The 19,651-nt window shown below is 42.6% G+C and overlaps 1 long non-coding RNA gene across 2 annotated transcripts in view; it reads right to left on the bottom strand.

Annotated features, from left to right (window-relative positions):
* The window catches only part of LOC309568186, a 59,942-nt gene extending 53,570 nt beyond the window's left edge, over nt 1-6,372 (bottom strand). For both annotated transcript variants that reach the window (XR_014226010.1, XR_014226011.1), the window contains exon 1: nt 6,179-6,372. This is a non-coding gene — a long non-coding RNA (uncharacterized lncRNA). The remainder of the gene's footprint in view (nt 1-6,178) is intronic.
* Between the last annotated feature and the right edge of the window lie 13,279 nt (nt 6,373-19,651).

Genomic DNA, 19,651 nt, shown 5'->3' with positions numbered 1-19,651 from the left:
AGGTCAAAGAGGACTTATGATCCTGCATGGCCTCTTGGTTTGATCTCTGCTAGCTGCATAGCTCAGAGGTCAAAGAGGACTTATGATCCAGTATGGCCTCTTGGTTTGATCTCTGCTAGCTGCATAGCTCAGAGGTCAAAGAGGACTTATGATCCTGCATGGCCTCTTGGTTTGATCCCTGCTAGCTGCATAGCTCAGAGGTCATAGAGGACCTATGATTCTCGAGGATCTCTTAGCTTGATCTCTGTTAGCTACACAGCTCATGGATTATATACTTTTCACACCTCTCTCTAAGTATATCATGATGTTCCTACATTTACATAAGGGACCAAGACCATTACTTCACAGAGCAATGTGACTCTCCCAGTTTGATCCTGTATTTTCCCTTCTTATTTGAAAGATTGCTGCATTCATTAAAACAAGTAACAAATGTGTAACGTGTAAATCTCAGGACTGGTTGATAACAAATACAAACACTTTAGCAGGTAAAACAGGCTTCAATATATGCATTTTGTCTGTGTATGTAGCTATTGGCCTAGTGTTATCTTTAAAGCAGCAGAAGTGCAAATTAGGGATCGACCAATACCGATATTTTGGCCATTGTATATCGGTATCGGCCGATATGGACCAATATTTTGTACACTTAAAAGTTTTGAAAAATAAAGACAATTTTTGACACAAATCTGATGCAGAACATGTGGGATAGGTCTTTTAGCTGTAATGTGCGGTCTTCCCTTCCCTCCCTGCCTGCCAGGAATCCCGTGTGAACCTAGTTTAGTGTCATAAAATCCTAGAATCCACTTTATTAGTGTTTTATATAATGTCCAGTGTGTGTTTTAAGTGCCAAGCGGCGATGTAATTAAGGTATTTCATACTATTAGATTACAAAAACACACACTGGACATTATATAAAACACTTATAAAGTGGATGCTAGGATTTTACATACACTAATATTACATACAGTAATATCTGCAATATCGGTAACCTCCGGGGCCGATACCGATATAAAAGTGCATATCGGCCCTCGATATATCGGCTTTGCCGATAATCGGTCGATCCCTAGTGCAAATATTAAATTATTCTTGTTCTGTTCTGGTTTAGGTCAACTAATCTGTCTATCAATGAGGTTTGGTCACAAAAGTGCTCAAAGAAACCAACGAATGTCTAAACTAGCCAACATCTGCCAAAAACTGTCGGACTGAACACTTATTTGCTATATTTCTAGCATGTTACCCTCAATACATATGGCCACAAATAGCAAGAACCAGTAAAACACTTGTTGACCAGAAGATCACAACTGATTAGTAATTTGTAAGGATTGTGTAGGTAGTCTTGCATAATGTTTGTTAAATTATGCTACGATGACAGATCAAATCTGAAATAAAATTTAGCTTTTTTATCCAGTTGTTCCGAGAAATGTCTGATTGCCTACTAGCAGATCAGGGAGGAATTTTTTTCCCACACTGGAGTGAATTAGATCATGCTTTATTTTTTATTTTTTTTGCCTACCTCTGGATCAGTGGTCTCAAAAAACTGCAGCTTGGTGGGCCAGATGTGACCCTTTGCTTGCTGTTATCCATCCCTAGGGGTAATATTCCCCCCACTGTCGGCAACAGTAGGGCATAGTTCTTACCACTGACACCAACAATGGGGCACTATTTATCCCATTGATACCAATGATGGGGCACTTTTCCTCCCATTGATACCAACGATGGGGCACTATTCCTCCAACGGACACAAATGATGGGGCATTATTCCTCCCACTGACACCAACAATGTGGCACTATTCCACCCACTGACACCAACAGTGGGGCACTATTTCTCCTACTGATACCAAAGACAGGGCACTATTCCCCCACTGGCACAAATCATGGGGCACTATTCCTCCCACTGACACCAATGATGGGGCACTATTACTCCCACTGACACCAATAATAGGGCACTATTCTTTCCATGGATACCAACGATGGGGCACTATTCCTCCCACTGACACCAATGATAGTGCACTATACCTCCTACTGACACCAATAATGGGGCACTATTTTTCCCTTTGACACCAATGATGGTGCACTATTCCACTGACACCAATGATGGGGCACTATACCTTCTACTGACAACAATAATGGGGCACTATTTTTCCCATTGACACCAATGGTGGTGCACTATTCCACTGACACCAATGATGGGGCACTATTCCTCCCACTGACACCAATGATGGGGCACTATTCCTCCCACTGACACCAATGATGGGGCACTATTCCTCCCACTGACACCAATGATGGGGTTTTGTATACTCCCACTGACGCCAGGACATTTTCTACTCCCACTGGCCACAATCTGGCCCCCCTAAAGTTGGAAGGACAATAAACTGGCCCTTTGTTAAAAAAAGTTTGGAGACCTCGGCTCTGGTTCAACAAAGAGTGTGGGATAGTGTATATGGAGGTTATCTATTTCTGTGTGTTTTTCTTTCTAATTGGTTGAACTGGATGAACTAGTGTCTTTTGTCAACCTAACTAACTATGGAACTGCTATATGTAAGATGGGTCCACTTTAAATGGACGACTGTCTGATATGTAAGCAGCAAGGAAGGGAGAGAGATGTATGCTGTGCAAGGAAGGGAGAGAGGTCAGGGAGGGAAGCCTAGGCATCTCTAGGCAAAACCTTTTTTTATTAAGTTTTGGGTGAAGCCCTCTGTCGTGTTTTGATTACTAAATGAGTCTGTCTTCATTGGGGAGATTACCAACTCTGTTTGGCCTAATGACTGTTATCAACGAGACAGAAACTGAATGGAAATCCAAAATTTCAAACTTTCCCCAAAACAAAAGGTAAGGGGAAATTTTCGAATAGGAGACACCTGTCACTGGTCGTCTTCTCCTTCGAGAGATCTCTTTCAACTTTCTGTTGGGTCTTTGTGGACAGAAAGTAAAGGGAAACTTTGCCAACGGTAGACAAACAAAAAAATAAACTGGCATTGACTTTCAGGCCAATGGTTAGATTCCAGTCTGATCAGTAGGGGATGAGCTCCCAGATTCCCTGCTGATCGGAGCAGAGCGGGTGGTAGACACATCTGTGTCTACTCAGTTTCTGCAGCTCGGAAACAGACAAAGCCCACTGTGGCCTGGAGTAAACAGACTCCCCTGTCCGTTTTCACCTGACTACCCTTCAATCCCCTTTGTCTTAATGGAAGAGAACGGATCCCGTTCTATTTCTTTTTTAGCAAACCTTATCGGACCCAGAGGTAGGTGGGTGTAAACGGACACAAGTCCATTTACACCCACCTGCCCATAGCGAATAATGGACCTTTAAATTCTGAACAACTTTCCTAATGTAATTGGAAAATTGGATCATCATATCATTCAATCACCTTGGCAGCCTAGTTTATATCATTACATTGTAACGAAAGTTTAAAACTAAAATGGTTTATCTACAAATTAACCAAAAAAATAATTATGACAGGAAAAAGATTCCTCTTTTCTGGTAACACTCTTACATGTGGATGTAATGGAGCTACACTCTTTCTACAAAAGCTATAAGGAGCATGGACAAAACGGAGAGAAACAGTATGGGAGGCACCTTCAAATTCATCCTATTCGAGCTTAAAACGGGCCAAAGGTAACAATTGCAATTGTAAAAGTTCTTATGTTCCATTGGTGCCCCTCGAATGCCAGAGTCTCAGTGGCCAGCCGAGGGTCTAGAATTTTACAGTTAAATGTCAAAGGATGGGCTTGGTGACTGGAGAGATGAAGGATAATAGAAAAACTTTTAAGAGCGAAATATCGAGGCCTCCATTGCTGATCTCCTTCTTAAAATGGTAGGTGTGTCCCTTGCTGTCACGCTGACTATCCTGCTTTTAATACTTTAGTCAATTAGGCTGGCCATTGACGGAGAAAATGTATTTCCTGCAACCATGGGTCACAGTCAGTGTTGATGGTGGAATCCCTCCCGCTGAGCTATTGTGTTCTCCCGGTGGGGCTGGGGGGGCATTGTTTGAAGCCATCCCCATAAGGAAAACATAGTGAATATTGCTAGCGGCTATAACAGCTGCTAGCGATAATGGCATGTCAAATCTCACAGGCTGGTTGTACCCAAATTGATTGATTGATCAACTTGGGTACATTCAGCCTGCCTATACAAGGTTTGACTCTCGTCTGGTTCCTGCTAAGATGCGAACAGTCTATGGCCAGCTTAATTTAAATATCAGATAAAGACCTCTGACTTTTCTGATCTGTAGGCTTGGTGTGGGTCAGAGACCAAGGTATTATTACAGCCAATGGGTCACCCTAACAGCCAGTCAACTAGCATGTTCAGAAGGAGATTAGCAATAGCAAGTATAATACAGCCAGTGAGTCACCCTAACAGCTGGTCAACTAGCATGTTCAGAAGGAAATTAGTAATAGCAGGACGATATGGCCAAAAGAATGTGAGAACCCCTCCAAACATGAGTTCAGGTGTTTCCAGTGAAGGTTATGTCTAGCCAAACACAAACAATAAGTCATATAGTTATATTCTACAAACATGCATACTTATATGAACAACACACAACTCCAGTTATGCTGCTGACTTGGAAATGAGGACTATAAGGCTAATTTCCAACCTGGTCAAAAGTCTTTCCCCCTTAATGAAGCACTTTTGGGATCCCTAATATGGGTGTCCTGTATACCAAATGAATAACAAAACTGCAAGCATCAGGTATAGGGGTGGGATAATATCTGTAGGCACCTTAACACTATTGGTTTGATTGTTGGACAATGCCGAAGCTTTGGCATAATACTGTTTTTATTTATGAAGTGGGGCAGATTGTACAACCAAGATTGGTCCTTATTGCAGTCTGTGACCCTTGCAGTCTGATCTCCTCAACCCTTGGTCTGTCCTACCATGAAAGAATGGTTCTTCTCTCGAGTACTTTCTCCAAAACCTCAGACAGAGAGAATGGAGGTTTCCATGGGATTATATAGAGAATGCACTCTACAGAGCTGAACCAAGATGTTCACGTCACATCAAATCTATGGCTGCCACATCTATTGTGAGCTTTAGGAGATCTCATCTGACCATGGTCATGGGTTGTAATAAGGTCTTGAAATCTGCCAAAGTTAACCCAAAGCAAAGAAAAAGTCTTTGGTTATCTTCTGCTTTCGTTTAAATGCAATTTATATTTTAGGCATGGCATACCAAGCACAATTTATCTAAAAAAAGATTTTACAACCCTTGCATCTGTTACACATTTTATCATTCCCCCCAATTAACTTACATCTTTGACTCAGAGGTATTAATTATTTAACCTTTGTGTTTTATCTGTGCCTGAAATGAACCCTCTGTCTAGGGGTATGGCTTACTTGCTGGTAGCATTCCATGTTCGTCGTGAATATTTCAGCTTCGATGTCATGGCAAAACCCCAGGGAAAGATAGGAGGCTGTACAGTTATCTCCTGTGATGTTATCCTCAACTATACAACCTACTACCTCATCCCGGAGTTCACCGGTCTGAGAATGCCAAGAAACGATGGGCCAGTTGTTTTGGAAGTACATATGTATGCAAGGTTCCTTCTAACAGTAGTAGCATGACTTAACAAGACAAAATTAATCCATAAATCCTACAACCAAGAAGCAAGTTGAGTATATGAAGCAATACCAACAAAATAGTCATGTAGTCAACTTTTCAATCTTCACTGTAGGAAACCTATAACTTGCTTAGGTGGTATAAAACTTTAGATGCCGCCGTAGCTAAGCCGACACAGACCCGCACACTCGAGCTTGTGAGAAGGGCACAGCACAAGTTCGGATCTACGGGTTTATGGCAACCAGCAGAAGATCTACACTATACACAAACCAGCTTGTTATTAGAAGTACACACAAATAAAACATCCCAACCTTAGAAAATGCTTTAATGACCAATTAAAAATAAAAGGTTGTATGCTTTAACTACAGCAAGTGCCAGTGTAATGAAAAATGGCACATATTTTGGACCCGCATAACTGCTTGGATCAAGTCATCTTCATTCTAATAAACTAAATTTTCAAATTTTGATTTGAAAACAAAGCTGTAGTCAATGAAACGTTAAATAAAGCAAGGAACCCTTTGCTCCCACTGCATAATTCTTAATGAAGAAAGCATGTTAGAAACTGTATCATCATCGGCTGTATACCCCTTAGAAAATTTATTTTTGGAATCCATCGTTTACCTTATCCACTTCTTCCTAATACCCGATTGTTCCTATGTGTCCTCTCCCCATGCTTGCTTTGGAAGTAACGGCCATGTTAAATGCTGCCTGGTGGGGGTGGAGGCACTGGGCCCTGTGCCACGACACTGAAGGCGGTGTTGCGTTTTCGCGGCCTCTCTTTCCTTCCTCCCCATCCCCCTGGGCAGTCTTCGTCGCAACTGAAAGGAACAAAGAAAAGCAATGAGCAGGGAAATGCAGGACACACATTGGCGCAGACTGGCATATTAGCTTGCCATCGGTCGGCCTACAATGATGGAAGTATTCCTTCACCTTCCTCCGTACCATACCAATGTCCAATTAGTCTTTCTCATATTCTTTTAGGTTTTTTTTTTCATCTTCAAAAGTGATCATAAATTATGCTGTGGCAATTTCCATAAATACATTCCATTTTTTCATTTTAAATACACAACTAATTATCTACTGTAATGCCCTCTATTATGCTTCTTTCATTACTTATCAATCATCCTCCTAGATTTTCCCATTCTTGCCCCGTCAACTTGTTTTTAGTACTTCTGTCTAATTCTTACCTACTTCCCGAACCCAACCAACCTCGGGCTTGGTCAATCTTGACTCGTTCTACTTATTCGGCCTTGCCTTCATCTGCTTGCATGCCCGGTTATCCTAATTCATCGTTTTACTCCTCCTTTTTAACACTGTATTGCCGCTGTTTCTTCTCTTTCTCCACCCACGTCTCTGCTTTTTTTCGAAACATGTTATCCTTGATATATCTCTCTATGTTTTTTCCTCCGCTGCAAGTTCCTTCAGTGTTCACTGTCCTTTCCTCCACCCATCTTAGTTTACTGCCCTCCCTATATCCACCCTTCTCGCTCTTTTCCTGGCTTTCTGTTTGCCCTTTTTTATTCTTCTTTTCTATCCCGTAGGATACTAAGCTTTCGTTTTTGAGCTCCAAATCAATACAAGGAGGCCTGTGGTTCCCACCAACCCTTGCAGTGCCTGCCATTATCAAATGGACATGTTCTATATTTTTGAAAAATACAAGCAATATTTTTGTATAAACATTTATGATAAAAATCAATATACAACCAGAGCAGTCCCTTTAGTCTAAATCGCAGATTGGCCAACGTCAACCTTCAGAGCATCCTGGCACACTAGATGTTAAATTAGAAGGCATTCCCGAACAAGGAAGACTGCCAAACCTCTCAGCATGTGCTTGTCGGAGCAGAGCCCAAGAACATTCTCTAGCTAAAGCTCACTAACGGATAAATATTGTTATCCTTCAATTATATTATACATTGTATTATACGTGATCATATTACATAGCATGGTGCAATCAGATAAATGTATTCAAGTACGTAAGTCGCTGCCTCAAAGGTTATTACTGTCTAAAACTGACCATAAAATTGTTTTTGGTTTGCACACCACCCAACCATCCCATATGAAATATTTCCCCCAGTACGAATATCACCCATTGCAGCATTTCTCAAACTATGGTTGGTCATGTACAACCACCATGACCTTCACCATGTGTGAGTGCTTCCTGGAGTCCTGGTATTCACAATTTGGCACAAAGGTCTTTAAGGACTACATTGCTTGGATTTCTGTACGGTCTCTCCTTCCTGCCCTCCTACCTTCGTGGGCAGAGGCATTGGAATGTACAAGATCAGTATGTACAACAAGCATTTACAAAGAATTTCTAAAGCTTTTAGCAAGGCCCTAGCAACTGTCTTGATTGTAAAGCTAAGTCAAGTCAACTTTTTGCTAAAAATATTATATACCCTTTTGCTAAATAAAAAAAAAAAAATGTGCATTTATTATTTTGTGCATTGAAGCGTGCAAAGCATTGTAGGTCCGATCAGTAAATCTCGGGTGTAATGCTCTGGCTCCTGCAGACAATTTCTTCAGTCGAAGGTCCGTACCAAGGGCGGGACCATCAATAATGGACCTGGAGGAAGTATTAATGCTCCATTGAGAACTACGAGTCCCTCTTCTGCGGTGGAAGATGGGATTTGTAGTTTTTTTCATTACAGATCCTTGTAAATGAATGGCGTGACTGTGCAGGCAAAGCCACACAGCCGCGCCAAATTCAAATAAGGACAGGAGCTGAAGGGGAGAAGAACCCTCGGATTCTTTAAAAGGGGATGGTTTTGGGGGGCAACAGATTGTGACCAGGTTTTATGTTACACTCTATATATGGGGGTAACGTGCTCAGAAAGGTCGACCAACATTTACTGTATACCCCAGGGAGGGGGTGGGGATTAGAACCCCTGTCTTCTTTTATACTGCTATCAGGGTCACTGTTAGAGGGACACATCATCACTGCCTGTCCAAATGACAAAAGTTCCACCATACAGAAAATGAGGGAAAATCTCCAAATAGCAAAACACAGACCAACAAAAAAAACCCTTTTTTTGGGTAGGGGATGGCTAAAACTCATGTCAACCTTTTATTGCTTTCTGTGTTCCTGTTGCAGATTTCCCCTCGCTTCCTGACTGGTGACCCTATTGTCACAGTGACAGTAAGTGAGAAGAAATCTCTCTAACACAGCCCGCATAGCACTAAAAACTAGGGATGCACCGAAATGAAATTCTTGGCCGAAGCCGAAGCCGAATAACAATAAAATGTTTGGCCGAAGGCCGAATACCGAACGCGGTGTTTTGCATTCTTTCCATTTATTTTGCCAATTTTTTGTCCTCTCTCTTGTCCTCTCGTGTCTCTCTCTCTCTTGTCCTCTCACTCTCTCTCTCTCTTGTCCTCTCATGTGTCTCTCTCTCTCCCTAAATGTTACTGTAGGGAATGGGATTCAGTGCACACTGCAGCCTTGTACCATAGGGTTAATGTTAGTGACACTGTAGGGATTGGGAAGGATGCTGGGAATGGAAATCAGGAAGCATGCAGGCAGCTTTGTAAATTTTAATTGCAGATACAGGGCACTGGGCAGGTCAGGGTTAATGTGGTAACATCAATTACTCAGTGACAGTCAGTGTCCGTGTGGACTCGATCAGATTATACAGTCTCTCATAGTGGTGGTAGTAGGAAGCTGGAGGTGGACTAGTAGGAGCCTGGAAAGGAGCACAGCCGCATACATACATTACTCACTCGTGCACTGCAGCCCGCCCCACACATTCAGTGAGTCTTACTCTCCTCCCTAGTTTTTTCAATGGCACATTCAGGAAGCCAATCACGCCGTGAGTAGCGGCACAGCGGAACCAATCAGGTGTGCAGGCACGCGTGATTGGTTCGCTGTGCAGCTAATCACGGCGTGATTGGCTTCCTGAATGTGCCATTGAAAAAACTAGGGAGGAGAGTAAGACTCACTGAATGTGTGGGGCGGGCTGCAGTGCACGAGTGAGTAATGTATGTATGCTCACCGCTGAAGTGTCCCGGCTTCCCCTGTCTAACACGGAAGTCTGTGAGTCCTCCTGTCCTCCTCCGAGTCCCTTCCCCCTGTAAATATCGTGACCTCGGCGATATGAATATCGCCTACGGCCACAGAACGATAGTCAATATCATATCGACTATCGTTCAGCCCTATTATTCGGCACAAAATTATTCGGCCTTTTGACTTATTCGGCCGAACACCGAAAGTGCTATTTTTTCTATTTTCGGCCGAATAATGTTCGGCCGCCGATTATTCGGTGCATCCCTACTAAAAACCCGACATGGCCAAGTCTTTATTTAGGAATGCCGACTGTCCCTTTAAGGCTCCGTTCACATGTCAGCGTATGGATCGCGGGCAGAACCGCCGCAGTTCCGCCAGCGATCCGGAGATTATTGCAAATCGCGGGACGCCTGTGCGTTGCCCGTTGATTTGCAATAGCCCCCCAAACGCTGAGCGATGTTGCCGCGATTTCCGCCTGCCGAATCGCGGTAACATCGCGCAAAAAAAATTGCGGGACGCATTACGCCCAAAAAAGTACAAGAGCTTCTTTGGAGCGTATTGCGTCCCGGAAATCGTGGAAACATCGCTCAGCGTTTGGGGGGCTATTGCAAATCAACGGGCAACGCACAGGCATCCCGCGATTTGCAATAATCTCCGGATCGTGGGCGGAACCGCGTCGCTTCTGCCCGCGATCCATACGCTGACATGTGAACGGAGCCTAAACCTTTAGAAAACAATCAGCAGCTTTTATCAAAACTTATCAAAACTAGTTTCAAAGCCTACTAAAGACCACCCATATCTTGTTTAAAGTTCAACATAACCATTAAGACCTGAACATCCCCAAACTGGAGCTGACGGCTTTAAAAACAAGGTGCTCAAAGCTTGCTAAAATCTTTGCAATTGCTTTATAAACGCTTGCTGTACACACTGCACCTATACGGCTACTAGAGAATATCCCATTACTGCTAAACACATACAGTGGGGAAAAATAATTATTTGATCCCCTGCAGATTTTGCAGGTTTGCCCACTTACAAAGAAAAAATCATTTTTTATCATAGGTGTATTTTAAATGATAGAGATGGGATATCAACCAAAAATCCAGAAAAAAACACATGATACAAATGTTATAAATTAAGTTGCAGTTCAGTGAGTAAAATAAGTATTTAATCCCCAAGCAAATCATGAGTTAGTACTTGGGGGAGAAACCCTTGTTGGCAATCACAGAGGATAGACATTTCTTGTAGTTGGTGACCAGGTTTGCACACATCTCAGGAGGGATTTTGGTCCACTCTTCTTTACAGATCTTCTCTAAATCTTTAAGGTTTCTTGGCTGTCGCTTTGCAAATTAAGGTTTCAGCTCCCTCCATAAAATTTCTATAGGATTAAGGTCTGGAGACTGGCCACTCCATGACCTTAATGTGCTTCTTCTAGAGCCACTAATTTGTTGCATTGGTGGTATGTTTTTTTGGTCATTGTCATGCTGAAAGACCCATCCATGATCCATCTTCAGTGTTCTGGCTGAGGGAAGAAGGTTCTCATCCAAGATTTTACAATACATGACCCCATCCATTGGCCCCTCAATACAGCAAAGGCGGCCTGTACCTTTAGCAGAGAAACAGCCCCAAAGCATAATGTTTCCACCTCCGTGCTTGACTGTAGGGATGGTGTTCTTAGGTTCATAGTCAGCATTTTTCTTCCTCAAAACACAGCGAGTCACGTTAATGCCAACGAGCTCAATGTTGGTCTCATCTCACCTCACTACCTTCTCCCAATCCTTCTCTGAATCATTTCGATCAGGGATCTCCAAACTACGGCCCTCCAGCTTTTGCTGAGCTACACATCCCATTAGGCATTGTAGAACTCTGACATTCACAAACATAACAAAGCATGATGGGAATTGTAGTTCCTGAACAACTGGAGGGCCATAGTTTGGAGACCCCTGATTTAGATGTTCATTGGCAAACTTCAGATGGGCCTTTACATGTGCCTTCTTCAGGAGGGAGACCTTGCGGGCTCTTCAGGATTTAAATCCATGGCGCGGTATTGTGTTACCAATGGTTTGTTTGGGGACTGTGGTCCCAACTACCTTGAGATCATTCACAAGCTCCTCCCGTACAGTTCTGGGCTGATCCCTCACTTTTCTCACGATCATCCTTACCCTGTGAGACAAAACCTTCCATGGAACTCTTTACCGAGGGCAATTGATGGTTATTTTGTATTTCTTCAATTTGTGAATAATCTCTCCAACAGCTGTGTCCTTCTTGCTGATGGTCTTGTAGCCCATTCCAGCCTTGTGCAGGTCTACAATCTTGTCCCTGACATCCTTTGGCAGCTCTTTGGTCTTGTCTATGATGATGAGGTTTGAATGGAAGAAAGAGATTCTGTGGACAGGTGTCTTTTATATACAGAACAAGTTGTCATTCGGAACACCTTCTTAAATTGACAGGACTAATCTGTGTGCCACATGAGCACATACTGTAGCCAGTCTGTGGGGGAGCCAGAAGTATTGTTGGTTGGTAGGGGATCAAATAATTATTTTACTCGCTGAACTGCAACTCAATTTATAACATTTGTATTATGTGTTTTTTTTAATGGATTTTTGGTTGATATTCTGTCTCTATTGAAAATACACCTAAGATAAAATGATAGACCCTTCATTTCTTTGTAAGAGGGCAAACTTGCAAAATCTGTAGGGAATTAAAAAATGATTTTCCCCACTGAACATGTTAACATCTTTAACTTTTAGCAGGTAGACATAAGTGTATTCTTACATACTGTCAATGATGATAGACACAGGTGTGTTAGTATACACATTTGAATCATTACAGGTAGGCTCCCGTTCCCATGTATGACTCAATACAGGTGGGCGCAGGTGTGTTCCTTTATGCAGAGAGGTGTACAGTTGCCTGTGGAATTTATTCGTCAAGCTGCCATCCTACTTAATGCACACTTAACAGTGCTAAGGTGGTTTCTGAGTCATTTTAGCACGCCCCAAGTGCTATTCAGCACACCCTATTGCAGTTTGATGGATCAGAGCCTTTGATCATTTTGTAAGGTATTTTATCTAGGTGAAGAATCTCTTAGCACATTCCTCAGGTGCCTACATTTATTTAATAATTAAAATACTGTAAATACACCTGTATGCTGATGCCCCCAATACTCTGTGATATTTGCCTACATACAGGTATATTTAAGGCATGTTAACTCACTGGGTGTATTCCTATATACTGTACATCAGTGGTCCTCAACTCCGGTCCTCAGGGCCCACTAACAGGCCAAATTTTCGGTATTACCTTGGGGAGATGCAGACTAGAGTACTGCAATCACTGAGCAGCAAATTATATCACCTGGGATGTATTTCAGTTATCTTGCAAACCTGGCCTGTTAGTGGGCCCTGAGGACCAGGGTTGAGGACCATTGCTGTACATCTCATCACAGGTATGTTTGACTCCATTACATGTAGGCACAGATGATGAGCTTCTATATTTGTTACATTACAGGTGAGTATAGGTATGTTCCTTTATATGTCTTCTTACAGGTGGGTCTAAGTGTGTCTCCTTATATGTCTCACTACAGGTGGATGAAGGTGTGTCCTCAAGTTTGTCTCAATATGAATGTATATTTCCATACAGGTCGCAATACAGGTAGATATGTCTCTGTATATATGTCTTGATACAGGTAGACACAGTTTTGTTCCCATATACAGTATGTCTTATTGAAGGTAGACACAGGCGCATTCCTCTATTTGTATAGTTACAGGTAGATCCAGTTGTATTCCTATACAGTATAATTATTAATGGTAGACTACAAGAACACATAGGTGTGCACCCTCATTATATATTACCTATTTCAGGTAAACACAGGTATGTTCCTGTCCTGTATGTTCCCATTACAGGTAGACAAAAGTGTGCTGCTATAGGTGTGAGTTACAGGTAGACACAGGTGTGTTCTCATTACAGGCAGACACAGGTGTGTTCCTATATATGTTTTGTTACAGGTAAACACATTTTTTCCTCACTACCGGTAGACACACTTGTGTTTCAATCTATGTTTTGTTACAGGTAAACACACGTGCATTCTGATTACATATAGACACAGGTGTGTCCCTATATATGTCTTGTTATAGGTGGACAAGGGTGTGCTTTCATTACAGGTAGACGCAGGTGTGTTCTTACATATGTCTTGTTACGGGTGGACATGGGTGTGCTTTCGTTACAGGTAGACACAGGTGTGTTCCTATATACAGTGGGTACGGAAAGTATTCAGACCCCCTTAAATTTTTCACTCTTTGTTATATTGCAGCCATTTGCTAAAATCATTTAAGTTCATTCTTCTTCCTCATGAATGTACACATAGCACCCCATACTGACAGAAAAACACAGAATTGTTGACATTGTTGCAGATTTATTTAAAAAGAAAAACTGAAATATCACATGGTCCTAAGTATTCAGACCCTTTGCTCAGTATTTAGTAGAAGCCCCCTTTTGATCTAATACAGCCAGGAGTCTTTTTGGGAAAGATGCAACAAGTCTTTCACACCTGGATTTGGGGATCCTCTGCCATTCCTCCTTGCAGATCCTCTCCAGTTCTGTCAGGTTGGATGGTAAACGTTGGTGGACAGCCATTTTTAGGTCTCTCCAGAGATGCTCAATTAAGTCAGGGCTCCCGCTGGGCCATTCAAGAACAGTCACGGAGTTGTTGTGAAGCCACTCCTTCGTTATTTTAGCTGTGTGCTTAGGGTCATTGTCTTGTTGGAAGGTAAACCTTCGGCCCAGTCTGAGGTCCAGAGCACTCTGGAGAAGGTTTTTGTCCAGGATGTCCCTGTACTTGGCCGCATTCATCTTTCCCTCGATTGCAACCAGTCGTCCTGTCCCTGCAGCTGAAAAACACCCCCACAGCATGATGCTGCCACCACCATGCTTCACTGTTGGGACTGTATTGGACAGGTGATGAGCAGTGCCTGGTTTTCTCCACACATACCGCTTAGAATTAAGGCCAAAAAGTTCTATTTTGGTCTCATCAGACCAGAGAATCTTATTTCTCACCATCTTGGAGTCCTTCAGGTGTTTTTTAGCAAACTCCATGCGGGCTTTCATGTGTCTTACACTGAGGAGAGGCTTCCGTCGGGCCACTCTGCCATAAAGCCCCGACTGGTGGAGCGCTGCAGTGATGGTTGACTTTCTACAACTTTCTCCCATCTCCTGACTGCATCTCTGGAGCTCAGCCACAGTGATCTTTGGGTTCTTCTTTACCTCTCTCACCAAGGCCAGCTCTAGGAAGGGTTCTGGTCGTCCCAAACGTCTTCCATTTGAGGATTATGGAGGCCACTGTGCTCTTAGGAACCTTAAGTGCAGCAGAAATCTTTTTGTAACCTTGGCCAGATCTGTGCCTTGCCACAATTCTGTCTCTGAGCTCTTCAGGCAGTTCCTTTGACCTCATGATTCTCATTTGCTCTGACATGCATTGTGATCTGGAAGGTCTTATATAGACAGGTGTGTGGCTTTCCTAATCAAGTCCAATCAATATAATCAAACACAGCTGGACTCAAATGAAGGTGTAGAACCATCTCAAGGATGATCAGAAGAAATGGAAAGCACCTGAGTCAAATATATGAGTGTCACAGCAAAGGGTCTGAATACTTAGGACCATGTGATATTTCAGTTTTTCTTTTTTAATAAATCTGCAACAATGCCAACAATTCTGTGTTTTTCTGTCAGTATGGGGTGCTATGTGTACATTCATGAGGAAGAAGAATGAACTTAAATGATTTTAGCAAATGGCTGCAATATAACAAAGAGTGAAAAATTTAAGGGGGTCTGAATACTTTCCGTACCCACTGTATGTCTTGGTAGAGGTGGTACTTTCATTACAGGTAGACACAGGTGTGTTCTTACATATGTCTTGTTTCAGGTGGACATGGGTGTGTTTTCGTTACTTGTAGACAAGGTGTGTTCTTACATATGTCTTGTTACAGGTGGACATGGGTGTGCTTTTGTTACAGGTAGACACAGGTGTGTTCTTACATATGTCTTGTTACGGGTGGACATGGGTGTGCTTTCATTACAGGTAGACATAGGTGTGTTTTTATATATGTCTTGTGACAAGTGGACATGGGTGTGCTTTCATTACAGGTAGACACAGGTGTGTTCTTACATATTTCTTGTTATGGGTGGACATGGGTGTGCTTTCATTACTGGTAGACACAGGTGTGTTTTTACATATGTCTTGTTACAGGTGGACATGGGTGTGCTTTCATTACAGGTAGACGCAGGTGTGTTCTTATATATGTCGTGTTACAGGTGGACATGGGTGTGCTTTCATTACAGGTAGACACAGGTGTGTTCCTATATATGTCTTGGTAGAGGTGGTGCTTTCATTACAGGTAGACACAAGTGTGTTGCTATATAGATCTTGTTACAGGTAAACACAGGTGTGTTCATATATATATATATACAGTATATGTCTGGGTAGAGGTGATTACAGATAGACACAGCTGTGTCCCTATATCTGTCTTATTACAGGTGGACATAGGCGTGTTCCTAGAGATGTCTTGTTACAGGTGGACATAGATGAGTTCCCATAGAGTTAATTACAGGTACACACAGGTATTTTCTCATACAGTTCTCATTACAAGTAAACACAGGTGTGTTCATATATATTTCTTGTTACAATAAGATACAGATGTGTACCCAAATAAGCAGTAGTGCATATAGACAGGTGTGTTTCCATATAGTACACATTACAGATAGACCCAGGTATTTTCCCCATACAGTTCTCATTGCAGGTAGATAGAGGTGTGTACCCACATAAGTGTTATTACAGGTAGACACAGGTGTGTTCCTACATTGCAAGCAGACACGGATGTTCTTTTTCATGCAATATGTTCCATTATAGATATACACACGTGTATTCCCATATATGTCTTGTTCCAGGTAGTCACAATTGTGCTCCTTTATATGCTTGTTACAGGTAGACAAAGGTGTGTTTGAGCATATGTCTTGCTAAAGGTAGACAGAGGTGTGCTCTTGTACACGTATTGTTACAGGTAGACACAGATGTGTTTCAGCATATATCTTGTTACAGGTAGACACTGGTGTATTCCAGCATATGTCTTGGTATAGGCAGGCATAGGTATGTCTAGCATATGTTTCGTTACAGGTAGGCATAGGTATGTTTCAGCATATGTCTTGTTTTAGGTAAACACAGGTGTGTTCCCATATGTCCTATTACATTTAGACACAGGTGTGTCCCCATATGTCTTGGTATAGGTAGACCCAGATGCGTCCCCATATGTCTTGTTATAGGTAGACCCAGGTGTGTCCCCATATGTCTTGGTATAGGTAGACCCAGATGCGTCCCCATATGTCTTGTTATAGGTAGACCCAGGTGATTACCCATATGTCTTGGTATAGGTAGACACAGATGCGTCCCCATATGTCTTGTTATAGGTAGACCCAGGTGTGTACCCATATGTCTTGGTATAGGTAGACACAGATGCGTCCCCGTATGTCTTGTTATAGGTAGACCCAGGTGATTACCCATATGTCTTGGTATAGGTAGACACAGATGCGTCCCCATATGTCTTGTTATAGGTAGACCCAGGTGTGTACCCATATGTCTTGGTATAGGTAGACACAGATGCGTCCCCGTATGTCTTGTTATAGGTAGACCCAGGTGTGTCCCCATTTGTCTTGGTATAGGTAGACACAGATGCGTCCCCATATGTCTTGTTATAGGTAGACCCAGGTGTGTCCCCATATGTCTTGGTATAGGTAGACACAGATGCGTCCCCATATGTCTTGTTATAGGTAGACCCAGGTGTGTCTCCATATGTCTTGGTAAATGTGCTAAGGTTTACATCTTGTTACAGACAGAGACAGATGTGTGTTTTTCTAGGTAGACACGAGTCTGTTCCTATATATATCTTAAGCAGACAGGTGTGCTTCCATGTAAATTCCATTACAGGTGTGTTCCTACATTACAGACGGACAAATCTGAAAGATATCCATAAACTCTTCCACTGGCTTTCACTGCCTACAAATTCTCATTAACATTCATTTAGAAATACAAGATTATTGATATCAATGCTCAACTTAGTTACCATGTATGATCAGGATTATGGTCCAATGTGTGAAATTGTGTTAATTATAATGATATTAGTAAATAACTACCCGATTCTTCTCATTCCTGAGCAATTTTCTTTTAACTGAATCCATGATGCTTCTGCACTCGGAATATGTTTCATCTTGCCCTGTTCTAAGAAGATGAATTAACCAAAGTTTGGAAGGACTTTTCTTCATGGAAGTACGGTTGATGGAGCAGCATGAAGACAATTAGATCCGGCTCCCACAGCTAAAGAGCTATAGCAGATTTATTTCTTATTGAGGGGAAGGATGGTGGCATGGAGCAATGACTGAAAGCCCTTAACGTTGGTTCAATCCTTGTTGCTATGGGAGCTGAATCATAGTCATCCACTTAACAATGCATTGGGCACATGCCAGATTGTCTCCTCCTATGTGTCTCCCTCCTTCTCTTGCTCCAACACTCCCTCCCTCCTCCTGGGTCTGTCTGTCTCTAGCTCCTCGCACCTCTAGTTCTACAAAATATCGCACCTTTGTGTCTGGCACGTCTCTCCCGTTCTTCTATCTATTTCTTAAAAATTACCCGCTCATACCATCTCCTTCGGCCAAAATCCATTTTAATGTGTTGCCTTTTTTTAACGGTTATTGCCCATTTTTTGGTGAATTCATCTGCTTTGCGTACATTTTAGTCGATTTTCTTTTTTACCATTTTTTTTTTTCGCCTTTTTGTCTCTCGCCCATCCCCGTCGCTTGCTTTTCCTAGGCTTCCCCTCCCTCCCCCCCTCATTAATGCACAACACGCAGCACTGCGTCTGATGCCAGGATACCAGGCTGGCACCCACCATGATCCCCGCCATGCAAGGTGCCACAGAAAATCATTTCTCTTTCTGTAAATCGTTAAAGCTGTTTTATCAGAGAAATGCCATTAATCGGCGCTGAATTTTCACGTTTTCTTTTGTCTGCAGATGCCAGCCTTGGCCATTCCTTGGGCACAGCTAGCGGCAGATCGCTCGCTGCTGTTGCAGGGGTTAACGCTATGTGATCGTAATGGTCCTGTTGAGATTGTTTGGCACGCTGTCATAAGCCGTTAGCCCTTTATGAGTTATTGCGTCTGCTGCAGTTGCCACAGCGAATTCTAACCGCTTGGCGCGCCCACGCTGTTGCGCCGTTCATGCATGGCTGTCAGGGTTGTGACAAGAATGACTATCTAACCATGACCTGCTGTATCTTCTGCTACAGCTGCTGGCAATTTCTTAGCAACTGTAATGTTTATCAAACCTTAGCGTGGTTCATTTAGCTATTTCTTCATAGCGAAGGCCTATTCTCTATTTTCCGGTAGTAACTCTGATGGGGTACAAGGGGCAATCAAGCATCAAAAATTTAAATTGGGGGACTTAATTATAGCTTATTTCAGAATGTGCTTAAAAAACCGTTGAAGGCTGCTTCGCGCACTATAGATGCTGTAAAACAGTATATGACTCAAGTGACAACATTTTAATAAACTATATCAGGCAAGAGAGGTGTGGAGAAGGTGGGTAGGAGAAAGGAGGAGACGTAGTATGGAAGCATGTCAAATAGCTCCCAACTGTCACTGATTTCGAAGGACTGTCCCTGATTTGGAACAAAGTCCGACTTTCCTCCTCATTTGTCCCTCATTTTGGTCCGATCTATAAAGTTATATATAATATGCACGTTTCCCAGTGCTAAACCTATCATCCAATTTATAAAATACTACATTTGTAAATTTCAAAAGCCAGTATAAAGGAATAGTAGTGGTTAAAAAAAAAAAAAAGCACTGCTGATCGCTCAGTTCTCAGTGTTCCCTGAGCAGAGAGCTGGTGACTGTCAGTCACCGCTGTCCTTCTGTCTGCTCTGCCTAACCCCTCCGGCGCTCACTGGAGCACTGGGCTGTGGAGGGGGCAGAAGTGGCTGGCTCAGCCTCTCAGTGAGGCCAGGAGTCAGTCCAGGCATGTGGGTGGATCCTTACCATATGATCTTTCCCCAGCCTGGAC

Source organism: Pelophylax lessonae (assembly GCF_965119305.1).
Source record: "Pelophylax lessonae genome assembly, chromosome: 12".
In the NCBI taxonomy this organism is placed as follows: domain Eukaryota; kingdom Metazoa; phylum Chordata; class Amphibia; order Anura; family Ranidae; genus Pelophylax; species Pelophylax lessonae.
Note: the sequence above shows the minus strand (reverse complement) of the source record. Positions and strands in the feature narration are given on the sequence as shown.